Genomic DNA, 11,777 nt, shown 5'->3' on the forward strand with positions numbered 1-11,777 from the left:
AAACAGAACAGACTCATAAATATGGAGGCCAAACAGAGGGTTACAGGAGGGGTCGTAGGAGGGGGAATGGACTAAATGGGTCAGGGGCATTACGGAATCTACTCCTGAAATCATTGTTGCACTGTATGCTAACTATTTTGGATGTAAATTTTAAAAAATAAAAAATAGGGGCGCCTGGGTGCCGCAGTCGGTTAAGCGTCCGACTTCAGCCAGGTCACGATCTCGCGGTCCGTGAGTTCGAGCCCCGCGTCAGGCTCTGGGCTGATGGCTCGGAGCCTGGAGCCTGTTTACGATTCTGTGTCTCCCTCTCTCTCTGCCCCTCCCCCATTCAAGCTCTGTCTCTCTCTGTCCCAAAAATAAATAAACGTTGAAAAAAAAAATTAAAAAAAAAATAAATAAAAAAAAAATAAAAAAAAAAATAAAAAATAAAATAAAATAAAAGCATGAAAGGAAATAAGGCAACAAGAGCAAGAATAAGCAGAAAAAATAGCTAAGCTGACCCCCAAATACTTCATATATTGGAATAATAGGAAACAAATCATAAATCTGTTTATTATGTTAAAAGAAATAAAATATAAACTTAAAAATATCTGCAGGAAACAAAACTATATAAAAGAAACTGACCTGGCTGATTAAAAAAAAATCAAATAGATCTTTTTTACAGACATGAAAACTACAATAACTGAAATATAAAATTCAGGAAATGGATTTAATAGATTAAATATAGATAAAGAGAGAATCAGTGAACTGGAATATGGGTCAGAAGAAATGGTTGAATGAGAGCCCAGAGAACCAAAAAGATGAAAATCATGAAAAAGAGGTTCAGGGATGGGCAGGACAGAGTGAGAATGTCCAGCCACATTTAGTTGTTAATTCCCAAAGGAAAAGCAAGAGAGAAGGGGGCTAGATTATTATTTGAAGAGATAATGTCTCAGAATTATTCGGAACCGATGAAAGATGTCAATCCACAGATTTAAGAAGCCCGACAAATGCCAAGGAGGAAAAATAAAGAGTGAGGATGTTGGGACTCTGAGTGCTCGGCACAGCCCTGTCTCTTACAGGGTAGCCCAATGACGTGTCCAAAGGGCTGATCTCAGCCCACCCTGGGACACGGTAGGGGGTGAACCAAGCAAGTGCATGTGCAATAATGGCCTCTGTGAAGTTCATTCCTTGTTTTCTGGCACAGGTGTGCTGAGCACCAGGATCAGAATGACAGATGAGGTGTTATCCCTCCTGATCTGCCTTCTGTTTGTTATGTATTGTACAAGAGAGACGCAGGAAATGATGGAAACCCCATTCCTCCAAGGCTGGATTGATTTATTATTAAGAATTCTGGCATAAGTTCCTTGTTTACTCCACCCGGCCCTTTAGCTTAGTCCCCACGTCCTCCTGTGTAGTGTCTTGCACTTAGGATCTGATAGCAAACACTCTGGGAACTCTCGTCCAGCAAAGCGCATGGAGAAAAATTCCATCTTGTAAATTTTGGAATATCAACGCTTATGTCTCATTTTCAGGTGGGGAATCTGAGGCCAGAGAAGGTCAAGGACACACAAGGGAGGTCTGAGGAAAGGCCAACCTGGGCCAGGGTCACCCGACGCCCAGTTCAAGGTCCCATCCGCCATTTGCCTGCCCCCTTCTTGGAGAACACGGAGGCGGGTTATTTCATTCTCGGGGATGGCACTCAACAACTGTTCGTGATAGCATGTGACAGAGCGTGTGAAAAAGAACGTTCTTAAAGCTTCCCATGGTGACATAGAAATATAGATGCGGGCACCCTAAATCAAAACAACCCAGTTACATAACTGCGACAGCAAATGGTGAATCATTGCCGTGTAATGGAAAAATCAGATTGGTCACTAGGAAAAGTAAAAGGATCACTGTGGTGAGTCACCGGGCCCACCCTCCCGTTGAGTCTCCAAAACGCTACACCTACCGGTTGATTCAGAGTCTGGGCTTTGTCTTCCTTTCTTCCACATCAATGTTTCGATATTTCACAACGGAACTTTGCAAGTGATGTGAATTTCTAAAGAAGGCTGGGCCAAAGTCCCACACACTGTCTCTGGACTGTTCTAACGGGTGGGCTCCACACCTACACCCAGGAGAGAAGACAGCCTAAAATGGAATAATAACTAATATTATCAAGTGCCTGCCATGTTCCAAAATGGCACTTGGGCTCTTGAAATTCGTTATACTGATTCATCCTCGTTACAACTCTTTGAGATAGGCATCATCCCCATTTCACAGATGAGAGAGCTGAGGCTAGGGATTAGGAACATGCCCGGAGTCTCGTAGTTAGCAGGAAATGACAGAGGGAAGAATCATCCCAGGAAAATCCTTTCTAAGACCTACCCACTTTCTACCAGAATAGAACGTCTCCTCTGGGCTTTTGTGACCTAAGAGAAAGGTGGGCCCCCCGGTGGTGGGAGAGGAGAGAATGAATGGAATGACCCTACTCTCCTGCTGCCCCCAGTGACTATGCACGGGGTAGGATCTTCCCCTTTTTAGTAGATCGGAAGAGTTGACGTGGGACAAGGGCGAGTACAGCTCTTGGAAGAAGCCTTTTGTTCAAAGGAGAGCAAGGCTTCAATTTCTCGGTCCCTTCCTTGGTAGACCATGTGGAAAGTTCTGGAAGGCAGCCTTTTACTCAACACTGACAAGGGGCACTTTGAGGGAGGTCTGGCCTGTGCTGCATAGTGGAAACTCGCCCAGAATAGCATTTTCCAAAGCAGCTGTTCACTTGATAGGCCGGGCGTGGAGAATGCCTCTTCTGCCGAAGTTCCGGCTAAGCTGCATGAAAACACGCTATTTTGATGGCCTGAAAAAATGATTCACTTATTTGTGTGTGTTACTGCTGTGACCCACTTCCTCAGCCACTTCTCCTTTCAGTATTTAAATCAGTCAGCTGAGCAGTTGCCCCAGAGCCTCAGGGACTCAGTGCAAAAGGGCCGGACCTTCTGCCTCCAGCTGTAGAGAAGTCTCTCCCACCCTTGGAGGGTCTGGGGATGTTGAACATCCCTGGCCTCGTCCCACACACTTCCAGAAATCGATTCCAGGTGGACTGGAGACTAAATAGGAAAGGGGAAACAACAAAGCCTCTAGAAGAGAGAATAGGGGAGCATCCTCACGGTCTTGGGATTAGCAAAGATTTCTTTCTTTTTTTAAAAAAATTTATTTACATCCAAGTTAGTTCACGTATGATGTGATATTGGTTTCAGGAGCAGAATTTAGTGATTCATCACTTACATACAACACCCAGCGCTCATCCCGACAAGTGTCCTCCTTAATGCCCATCTCCTTTCTAGCCCATCCCCCCCTACCTCCCTCCAGCAACCCTCAGTTTGTTCTCCGTATTTAAGAGTCTCTTATGGTTTGCCTCTCTCTTTGTTTTTATCTTATTTTTCCTTCCCTTCTCCCCTATGTTTATCTGTCTTATTTCTTAAGTTCTACATGTGAGTGAAATCATATGATATTTATCTTTCTCTGACTTATTTCGCTTAGCATAATATGCTCTAGTCCCACCCACGTTGTTGCAAATGGCAAGATTTCATTCTTTGTGATCGCTGAGTAATATTTCACTGTGTATATACACCCTATGTTCTTTATCCATCCATCCGTTGATGGACATTCGGGCTCTTTCCATACTTTGGCTATTGTCGATAGTGCTGCTATAAACATTGGGGTGCATGTGCCCCTTTGAATCAGCATTTTTGGATCCTTTGGATAAATACCTAGATTAACAAAGATTTCTTAGGCAAAGCACAGAAAGTGCTAACCATAAAGAGAAGAAACTAGTGAGTAGGACTTTACGAAAATTAAGAACTGCCATTCATCAGTTAAGTTGCCATTCACCATTGTGAGAGGGTAAAGGCCAGCCACAGGGTAGAAGTTACCAGCCATACATACTTGTGAGAAAATACATGTACTCGGAATATATTTTTTAAATCCTCACAAACCACTAATAATCAGACAAGCCAACAGAAAAATGGCCAAAGGACTTGAACGGGGTCTTCACCAAAGACTAAATCCAATGGCCAGTAGGCAAATGAAATTGTGCTCTACTTCAACAGCCATGGGCACATGCAACAAAACCAGAATGTGGGGGGCACCTGGGTGGCTCGGTAAGTTAAGCATCAGACTCAAGAGCTCACGGTTGATGAGTTTGAGCCCTGCATCAGGCTCCATGCTGACAGTGTGGATCCTGCTTGGGATTCTTTCTCTCTCTCTCTCTCTTTCTGCCTCTCCTCTGCTCTCTCTCTCTCTCTCTCTCAAAAATAAACATTAAAAAAAAACCCACAATATGGCACTGCACACCCAACATGGCGGCTGCTTGGCTAAGACAGACAATACCTGGTGTTGGCAACAAGGCAGGATGGCCAGAACTGTCATCACTGCTGGTGGGAGGTGAAAATGGGCACAATCACTCTGGGAAGTGGTTTAGCCCCATCTACTGATGCTAAACAGAAGCTGGCCACTGGTCCGGCAATTCCGCTCCGAGGACATGCCCACAGCAGCGTACCCACATGTGCACAGAAGGGGGGAAGAGTACCCACAGGAGTCAAGCTGCAAGTCACCCCAACATCTGCCCCAGAGCTGAAGTGTATTCCAGTGATGCAATAGGGCACGGCAACCAGACCAAATTGCCGATTCTCCTACCGGCGTGTGCGAGGCCACGAGTGTGCAGCTGGGCGCCGGACAGCGTGGTGCGTGTTGTTAACACATACGGAGTTCAGAGACAATGAGGAGGGCTCTGCCACGTAAGAAGTCAGAAGGCAGGTTACCCTTGGGGGAGTTAGTGACTGGGCGGGGCACAAGGTGGCTTCTGGAATATTCTGTCTCTTGCTCCAGGTGCCAGTTTCACCTTGTGAAAGTGCATTGAGTTGTTCACTTGGAATTTGTGCTTTTCTGATAACAGGTAACAGTCGGTGAAACTTTTTCTTAAACAATGTGAAAGGGAAGAGATCAAGGTCACTCTTTTCTTCCAGGAGGCCTCTCCCACTATTTATGAATTTGCCCACCCCCTCACCTCTGCTGCGACCCTTGCACTCTGGGTTTCAAGGATTACATCCAGGAATGGCCTGTGACTCCTCTGCGCGTGTAACTGTGCAGGCTGACTCTGGGGCCTCTGCCTAGAATACAGGACACGTGCTTGCTTTTCCTGCTGGAGAAGGATCTGGCGAAAGTAAAATGATAGCTTCTCTCACCAAAGCAAACAGCAAGTTTTGCCTCACATTGGACTACACACACACACACACACACACACACACACACAGACACACACACACTTGCTGATTAAGCAAGAGCTGCGGGCCCATTCTAGAACTTTTAGAAACTACAGAAAAGAATAAAGGAGGAAATACAAATCATTTGTGATCGAAAAAAAATTTTTTTAGAAAAGGGGGGGCCTGGGTGGCTCAGTCGATTGGGTGTCCAGCTTCAGCTCAGGTCGTGATCTCATGGTTTGTGGGTTCAAGCCCCCCGTCGGGCTCTGTGCTGATGGCTCGGAGCCTGGAGCCTGCTTCGGGTTCTCTGTCTCCCTCTCTCTCTGGCCCTCCCCGCTCATGCTCTGTCTCTGTCTCTCAAAAATAAATAAATATTGAAAAACAAAATTTTTTTAATTATCTATTGGATTATCTATTTGATTATCTATTGGACCCTATTGCCCAAACACAAAAGAACTTACCATTTTGGTACGTATTCTTTCAGTCTTTCTCTTCTTTTCTTTTTTTTAGGTTTATTTATTTTGAAAGGGAGGGAGGGGCAGAGAGAGAGAGAGAGAGGGAGAGAGAGAGACGCCCAAGCAGGCTCTGAGCTGTCAGCACAGAGCCCAGCATGGGGCTCAGTCTCACGAACCATGAGATCATGACCAGAGCCGAAATCAAGAGTCAGATGCTCAACCGACGGAGCCACCCAGGTGGCCCTCGTGACTACATTTTTTAACAGCTTCATTGAGATATAATTCACATACGATGAAAGTCACCTGCCCTCACTGCACAATTCAAAACTTTTCAGTAAATTTACAGAGCTGTGCAACCACCAAGCGTAGGGCATTCCCATCACCTCAAAGGATCTCTCGTGTCCGTTTGCCATCACTCCCCCCTTCTACTCCTGTCCCCCAGGCAGCCGCGATCTGCTTACCGTCTTTTCCGGACATTTCGCATAAATGGAATTATACCGTCTGGAGTCTTCCGAATCTGGTGTATTGCACTTAGCATAACGTTTTGAGGTTCACCCATGTTGTAAGCAGGAATCAGCAGTTCGTTCCCTTTTATTGTTGAATATTATCACCCCCACGTATGGACAGAGAACGTTGGGGTTCGAAGAGCATTTAGATTTTCTCCATTTGGGCCATTGTGAATAACGCCGCCGTGAACATTCATGTACCACTTTTGGTACAGCCATATCTTTTCATTTCCCTCGAGCACATTTTCACGGGGGAAATCCTGGGCTGTGTGGGAAAATTGTGTGTAACTTTTTAAGAGACCAACAAGCAGTTCTTTTGAGGAAGCGTTTCCAGTTTATGCTCCCAGCGGCCACATACACTTGTATTTACCGCAGGTTTTGAGAACTGTGGCCATTCTAGTCATCGTGAAGTGATATCTCAGCGTGAAGCGGTTTTAATCCGCGTTCCCCTAACGCCTCACGAGCTGTCGGTGTATCTTTTTTGGTGAAGCGTCTCCTCAAATATTTTGCCGATTTTCAAATTGGGTTGTTTCGTCTTTTTGTTGAGTTGGGAGACTTCCTTTATGTGTTCCGGGTCCGCGTCCCATGTCAGGTGTAGGATTGACAAACGCTTTCTCCCAGCCTGTGGCTTGTCTTTTCATCTTCCTAGTGGCGTCTTTTGAAGCACAAAAGTTTTTGATTTTGAGGAAGTCAGTCCAGAGGGTTTTTTCTTTGGCTACTTGTGCTTTTTGGTGTTGTATCTAAGAACTATTTGCCCAGCCCAAGATCACAAAGGTTTTATCCTATGTTTATTCCTAAAAAATTGTTTTAGAATTTTTTTTAGTGTTTATTTTTGAGATAGAGAGAAAGACAGAGTGTGAGCAGGGGAGGGGCAGGGAGAGAGGGAGACACGGAATCCGAAGCAGGCTCCAGGCTCCGAGCTGTCAGCACAGAGCCCGACGCGGGGCTCAAACTCACAAACCGTGTGATCGTGACCTGAGCGGAAGTTAGACGCGTAACTGACTGAGCCACCCAGGTGCCCCATTCCTCAAATTTTTGTAGTTGAAGCTCTTATACTTATGTCTAGGATCTATTTTGAATTATTTTCTGTGCATGATGTGAAGTAAGGATCTAAATTCCTCTTTTGGCACGTGGATATACCATTTTTCCAGCGCCATTTGTTGAAAAACCGGTCTTTCCCACCATTGAATTTCTTTAGCATCTTTGCTGAAAATCAATTGACCACAAATGTAAGAGTTTATTTCTGGGTTCCTGATTCCATTCCACTGTTCTCTCTATGTGTGTGTGCAAGTCCTTTACTGTTTTAATCATCGTAACTTATTTGTAATAAGTTTTAAAATCAGGAAGCGTGAGTCCTCCGACCTTTTCTTTTTCAAAATAGTTTTGGCTAGTCTGGGCTCTTTCCAGAATATAAACTTTAGGATTAGCTTGTCGATTTCTGCAAAACTGGCCTGCTGGGATTTTGATAGGGACTGCATTGTGCATACAGTTCCCTTCGAAGAGAATTGCCAACTTACCAACACTGGGCCCTCCAACCTGTGAACATAGAACATCTTCCCGTTCATTTAAATCTTTAGTTTCTTTCAGGGGTGTGTTTGGTATATAGGACTTGTGCGTCTTTTGTTTGATTTATTCCCAAATATGTTATGCTTTTTGATGCCATTGTGCGTGACATTGCTTTTGCAGTTTTATTTACTTATTTATTTTTTACATTTTATTTATTTTTGAGAGACAGAGAGAGACAGAGCATAAGTGGGGGACGGGCAGAGAGAGGAGGCACAGAATCCAAAGCAGACTCCAGACTCTGAACTGTCAGCACAGAGCCCGACGCGGGGCTCGAATCCATGAGCGGTGAGATCGTGACCTGAGCCGAAGTCGGACGCTCAACCGACTGAGCCACTCAAGCGCCCCTGGAATTTTTCTATTTTCTAAAGTTTATTTATTTATTTTGAGAGAGAGTGTGTGAGAGGGGCAGAGAGAGAGGGAGAGAGAGAGAGAGAAAGAGAGAGAATCCCAAGCGGGCCCCACACTGTCAGCACAGAGCCCCTTGTGGGGCTCGAACTCCCAAACCATGAGATCATGACCTGAGCTGAAACCAACAGTCGGATGCTTAACCAACGAGCCATCCAGGCACCCTACTTTTATAATTTTATTGTTGGATTGTTTATATTTATTTATTATTTTGAGTGTGTGTGTGTGTGTGTGTGTGTGTGTGAGAAAGAGAGAGAGAGAGAGAGAGAAAGTGCACACACACACACGCCTGAGTAGGGGAAGGGCAGAGAGAATCCCAAGCAGGCTCCACACTGTCAGCACAGAGCCCAACACGGGGCTCGAACTCGCAAACCATGAGATCATGACCTGAGCTGAAACCAAGAGCCGGACTCCTAATCGACCGAGCCACCCAGGCATCCCTCATTGTTGGATTGTCAATGGATCTTCATCATTGAGCTTTAAGCTGTCACCTTGCTTGTTTATAACTTCTAGTAGTGTGTGTGAGCGTGTGTATGTGCGTTTCTTGGGATTTTCTGTCTTCACAGTCGTGTTGTCTGCTTCTGCAGACAGTTTTGCTTTCCTCCTTCCGATCTAGATGCCTTTTGTTTCATTTTCTTGCTTGATTGCACTGGACGAAACCTCCAGTAGAAAGATGAATACAATGGTGAGAGTGAGCATTCTTGTCTTGTTACCAACCTCAGGGAGAAAGCCTTTGACCGTGAATCATCATGTTAGCTCTAGGCTTTGGTAAAGTAGGTTGAGAGCGTTTCCTTCTGTTACTACTTTGCCGAGAGCTTTTATCACGAATGAGTATTAGATTTTTTCAAATACATTTCTCTGTTCCTACTGATTGTGTGGTTTTGGTTTTTATTCTACTGATACAATGTGTTACATTAATTGATTTTTTCTTGCATTCCTGCGATAAATCCCAGTCGGTCATGGTGTATAATTCTTTTTATACGTTGTTGGGTTAAGTTTGCTAGAATTTTTTTTGAGAATTTTTGTACCTGTATTCATAAGAAATATTGGTCTGTAGTTTTATTTTCTTGTGATGTCCTTGTCTGGTTTTGGCGTCAGGGTTAATTCTGGCCTCACAGAAGAGTTGCTAAATCTTCCCTCCTCTTCTATTTTCTGGAAGAGTTTGTGGCAGATGGGTGTTATTTCTTCTTTAAATGTGAAGCCCTCTGGGCCTGGCCTTTTCTTCGTGGGAGGTTTTTCAAATTACAAATTCACTTTCTTTGCTGGTACAAGTCTATTTAGGTGATCTCTTTCTTCTTGGGTCAGTTTTGGTCGTTTGTTTTTCTAGAAATTTGTGTTTGTCCTTTCCCGCTTAACTGTCTGTTGGCATAAAATTTTCCATGGTATTCCCTTACACTATTATAATTTTGGTGGAGTCTGTAGTGATGTCCCCTCTTTCATTCTTGATTTTGGTAAGTTGTAACACTTCCCTTTTTCTCTTGGTCGGCACAGCAAATGATCAATGTTGTCGACCGTTTCAAAGATTAAGTGTTGGTTTTACATCTGTTCTTTTTGTTTTTATTTCATAGAGTCCACTTTAATCCTCCCTTGATGTATATACAAATATATATTTTTCTTTTTTTTTTTTAAAGTAAGCTCCTTACCCAGTGCAGAGCCCAACACAGGGCCAGACTCACAACCCCAAGATCAAGACTTGAGCCGAGATCTAAAGTTAGATGCTTAACCGATTGAGCCACCCAGGTGCCCCTGATGTGTGTGTGTGTGTGTGTGTGTGTGTGTGTGTGTGTGTATACGTACACATATATATGTATATATATGTGTGTGTATTTGCATACATATATTAATGTATATTTATACATACATTTATATATATATGAAGTTTATTTATTTTTGAGAGAGGGAGCTAGCATGTGCACGCATAAGCACTCAAGTGGGGCAGGAGCAGAGAGAGAGAGAGAGAGAAAGAATCTCAAGCAGGCTTCAAGCTGTCAGTGCAGAGCCAGACTTGGGGCTCGATCCCGTGAACCATGAGATCATGACCTGAGCCAAAATCAAGAGTCGGATGCTTAACTGACTGAGCCACCCAGACATCCCACTGATGCACGTATTTGTAAATGTAGTTTGATTTGTACAGTTTTGTTTCCCGTTCTTTTCCTTAACATTGTCACAAATCTTTGCCCATCATTAAACATTCCTTGAAACTCAGTTTTTGTGGGTGCTTAATATTATACTGTGCTAGTCAGTGATTGCCCTACTGCTGAACATTTGAACGCTTTTCTAGTTTCTCGTGACCTTGAACAAGGCCTAGATGAACATCTTTCCACTTCCATCTAATTATTATGTTTTAATGTTTATTTATTTTTGAGAGAGAGAGAAAGAGAGAGCCAGAGCACAAGCGAGGGAGGGGCAGAGAGGGGGGGGAGACACAGAATCCGAAGCAGGCTCCAGGCTCCGAGCTGTCAGCACAGAGCCCGATGAAGGGCTCAAACTCACGGACCGCCAGATCATGACCTGAGCCAAAACTGGCACACCCAGGTGCCACAACATCTAATTATTTTTTGAGGGTAGTTTCTCAGGAGTAGATTTCCTGGGTCAAAGCAGGTGACTACTAATTCCTTTCTGGAAGGTCTTCACCAAGTTATGCTCTCTTGTCCGGGACGAGAGCATTTAGGTGACTGCACTTCTGTTAACAAGTGTTTAAGTGGGAGTCCCGGCCCTGGTTTTCTGGGGGCTCAGTGACAGTGGGGACCCTGAGGGCTGCAGCAGGCCTGAATCTGAGCATAGCCTCCTCAAGCCGCTTTAGGTTGGGGGTGAGTGGAGAGAAGGAGAAAGCCGTCCTCTCCCAGGTCTGGTCTCAGGGCCTGCAGACCGGTGCTTGCTGGCCACGCTGAATCAGCACTTCCCAGAGATTTTTTCTACCTCGGTTTCTGCAGTGGGAATCTGGAGCTGGTTCGTGACTCCTAAGAGCCACGTGGCTCCCTCAGGGTCAGGGCCTGGGTCAGCCATTCAGATCAGCACACGCTTGGTAAGCACCACACATCGGCCACCAGAGCGATCGGAGCACGATGAGGTTGGTTCACCCCACACCCGGCAAGTCGCCATTGGTCTGCAAGGAAGGAACGAACCAGAAATTCTTTAGCCTGGTGTTCCACAGCCGTCCATAGACGGTCCCAACTGAACTTTCCAGCTCTGTTCTTTTTTCATTCATTTAGGCAACAAATAGGAGTACCTACTATGTGTCAGGCACTTTTCTAAGTACTGGGACACAGCGGTGGTGAAAACACGAAGCCTGCCCTCGGGGGGGCGGGGGTTCCGGTGCCCTTGGCCCTCCCAGCACCTGGCTCTCCCCCACACACCTGTGCTGTAACCACGCCAGCCGCCGGCTCGTACAGAACGCGGAGAGGCATTCTCTCGCCACAGCTCCGCCCCGCCTTACTAGAACGTCTCCTGCCGCCTTGTTGTAAAGCTCTGCCCACCCAACCAGGCCCTTCAGACTCACCTCTTCAAGAGCAGCTCTCCCCGGGGCGCCTGGGAGGCTCAGCCGCTCACGCATCTGACTCTTGATTTCAGCTCAGGTCACGACGTCGTGGTTCGTGCGTTCAAGCCCCACGTCAGGCTCTGTGCTG

This window comes from Felis catus, chromosome A3, assembly GCF_018350175.1.
Source record: "Felis catus isolate Fca126 chromosome A3, F.catus_Fca126_mat1.0, whole genome shotgun sequence".
In the NCBI taxonomy this organism is placed as follows: Eukaryota; Metazoa; Chordata; class Mammalia; order Carnivora; family Felidae; genus Felis; species Felis catus.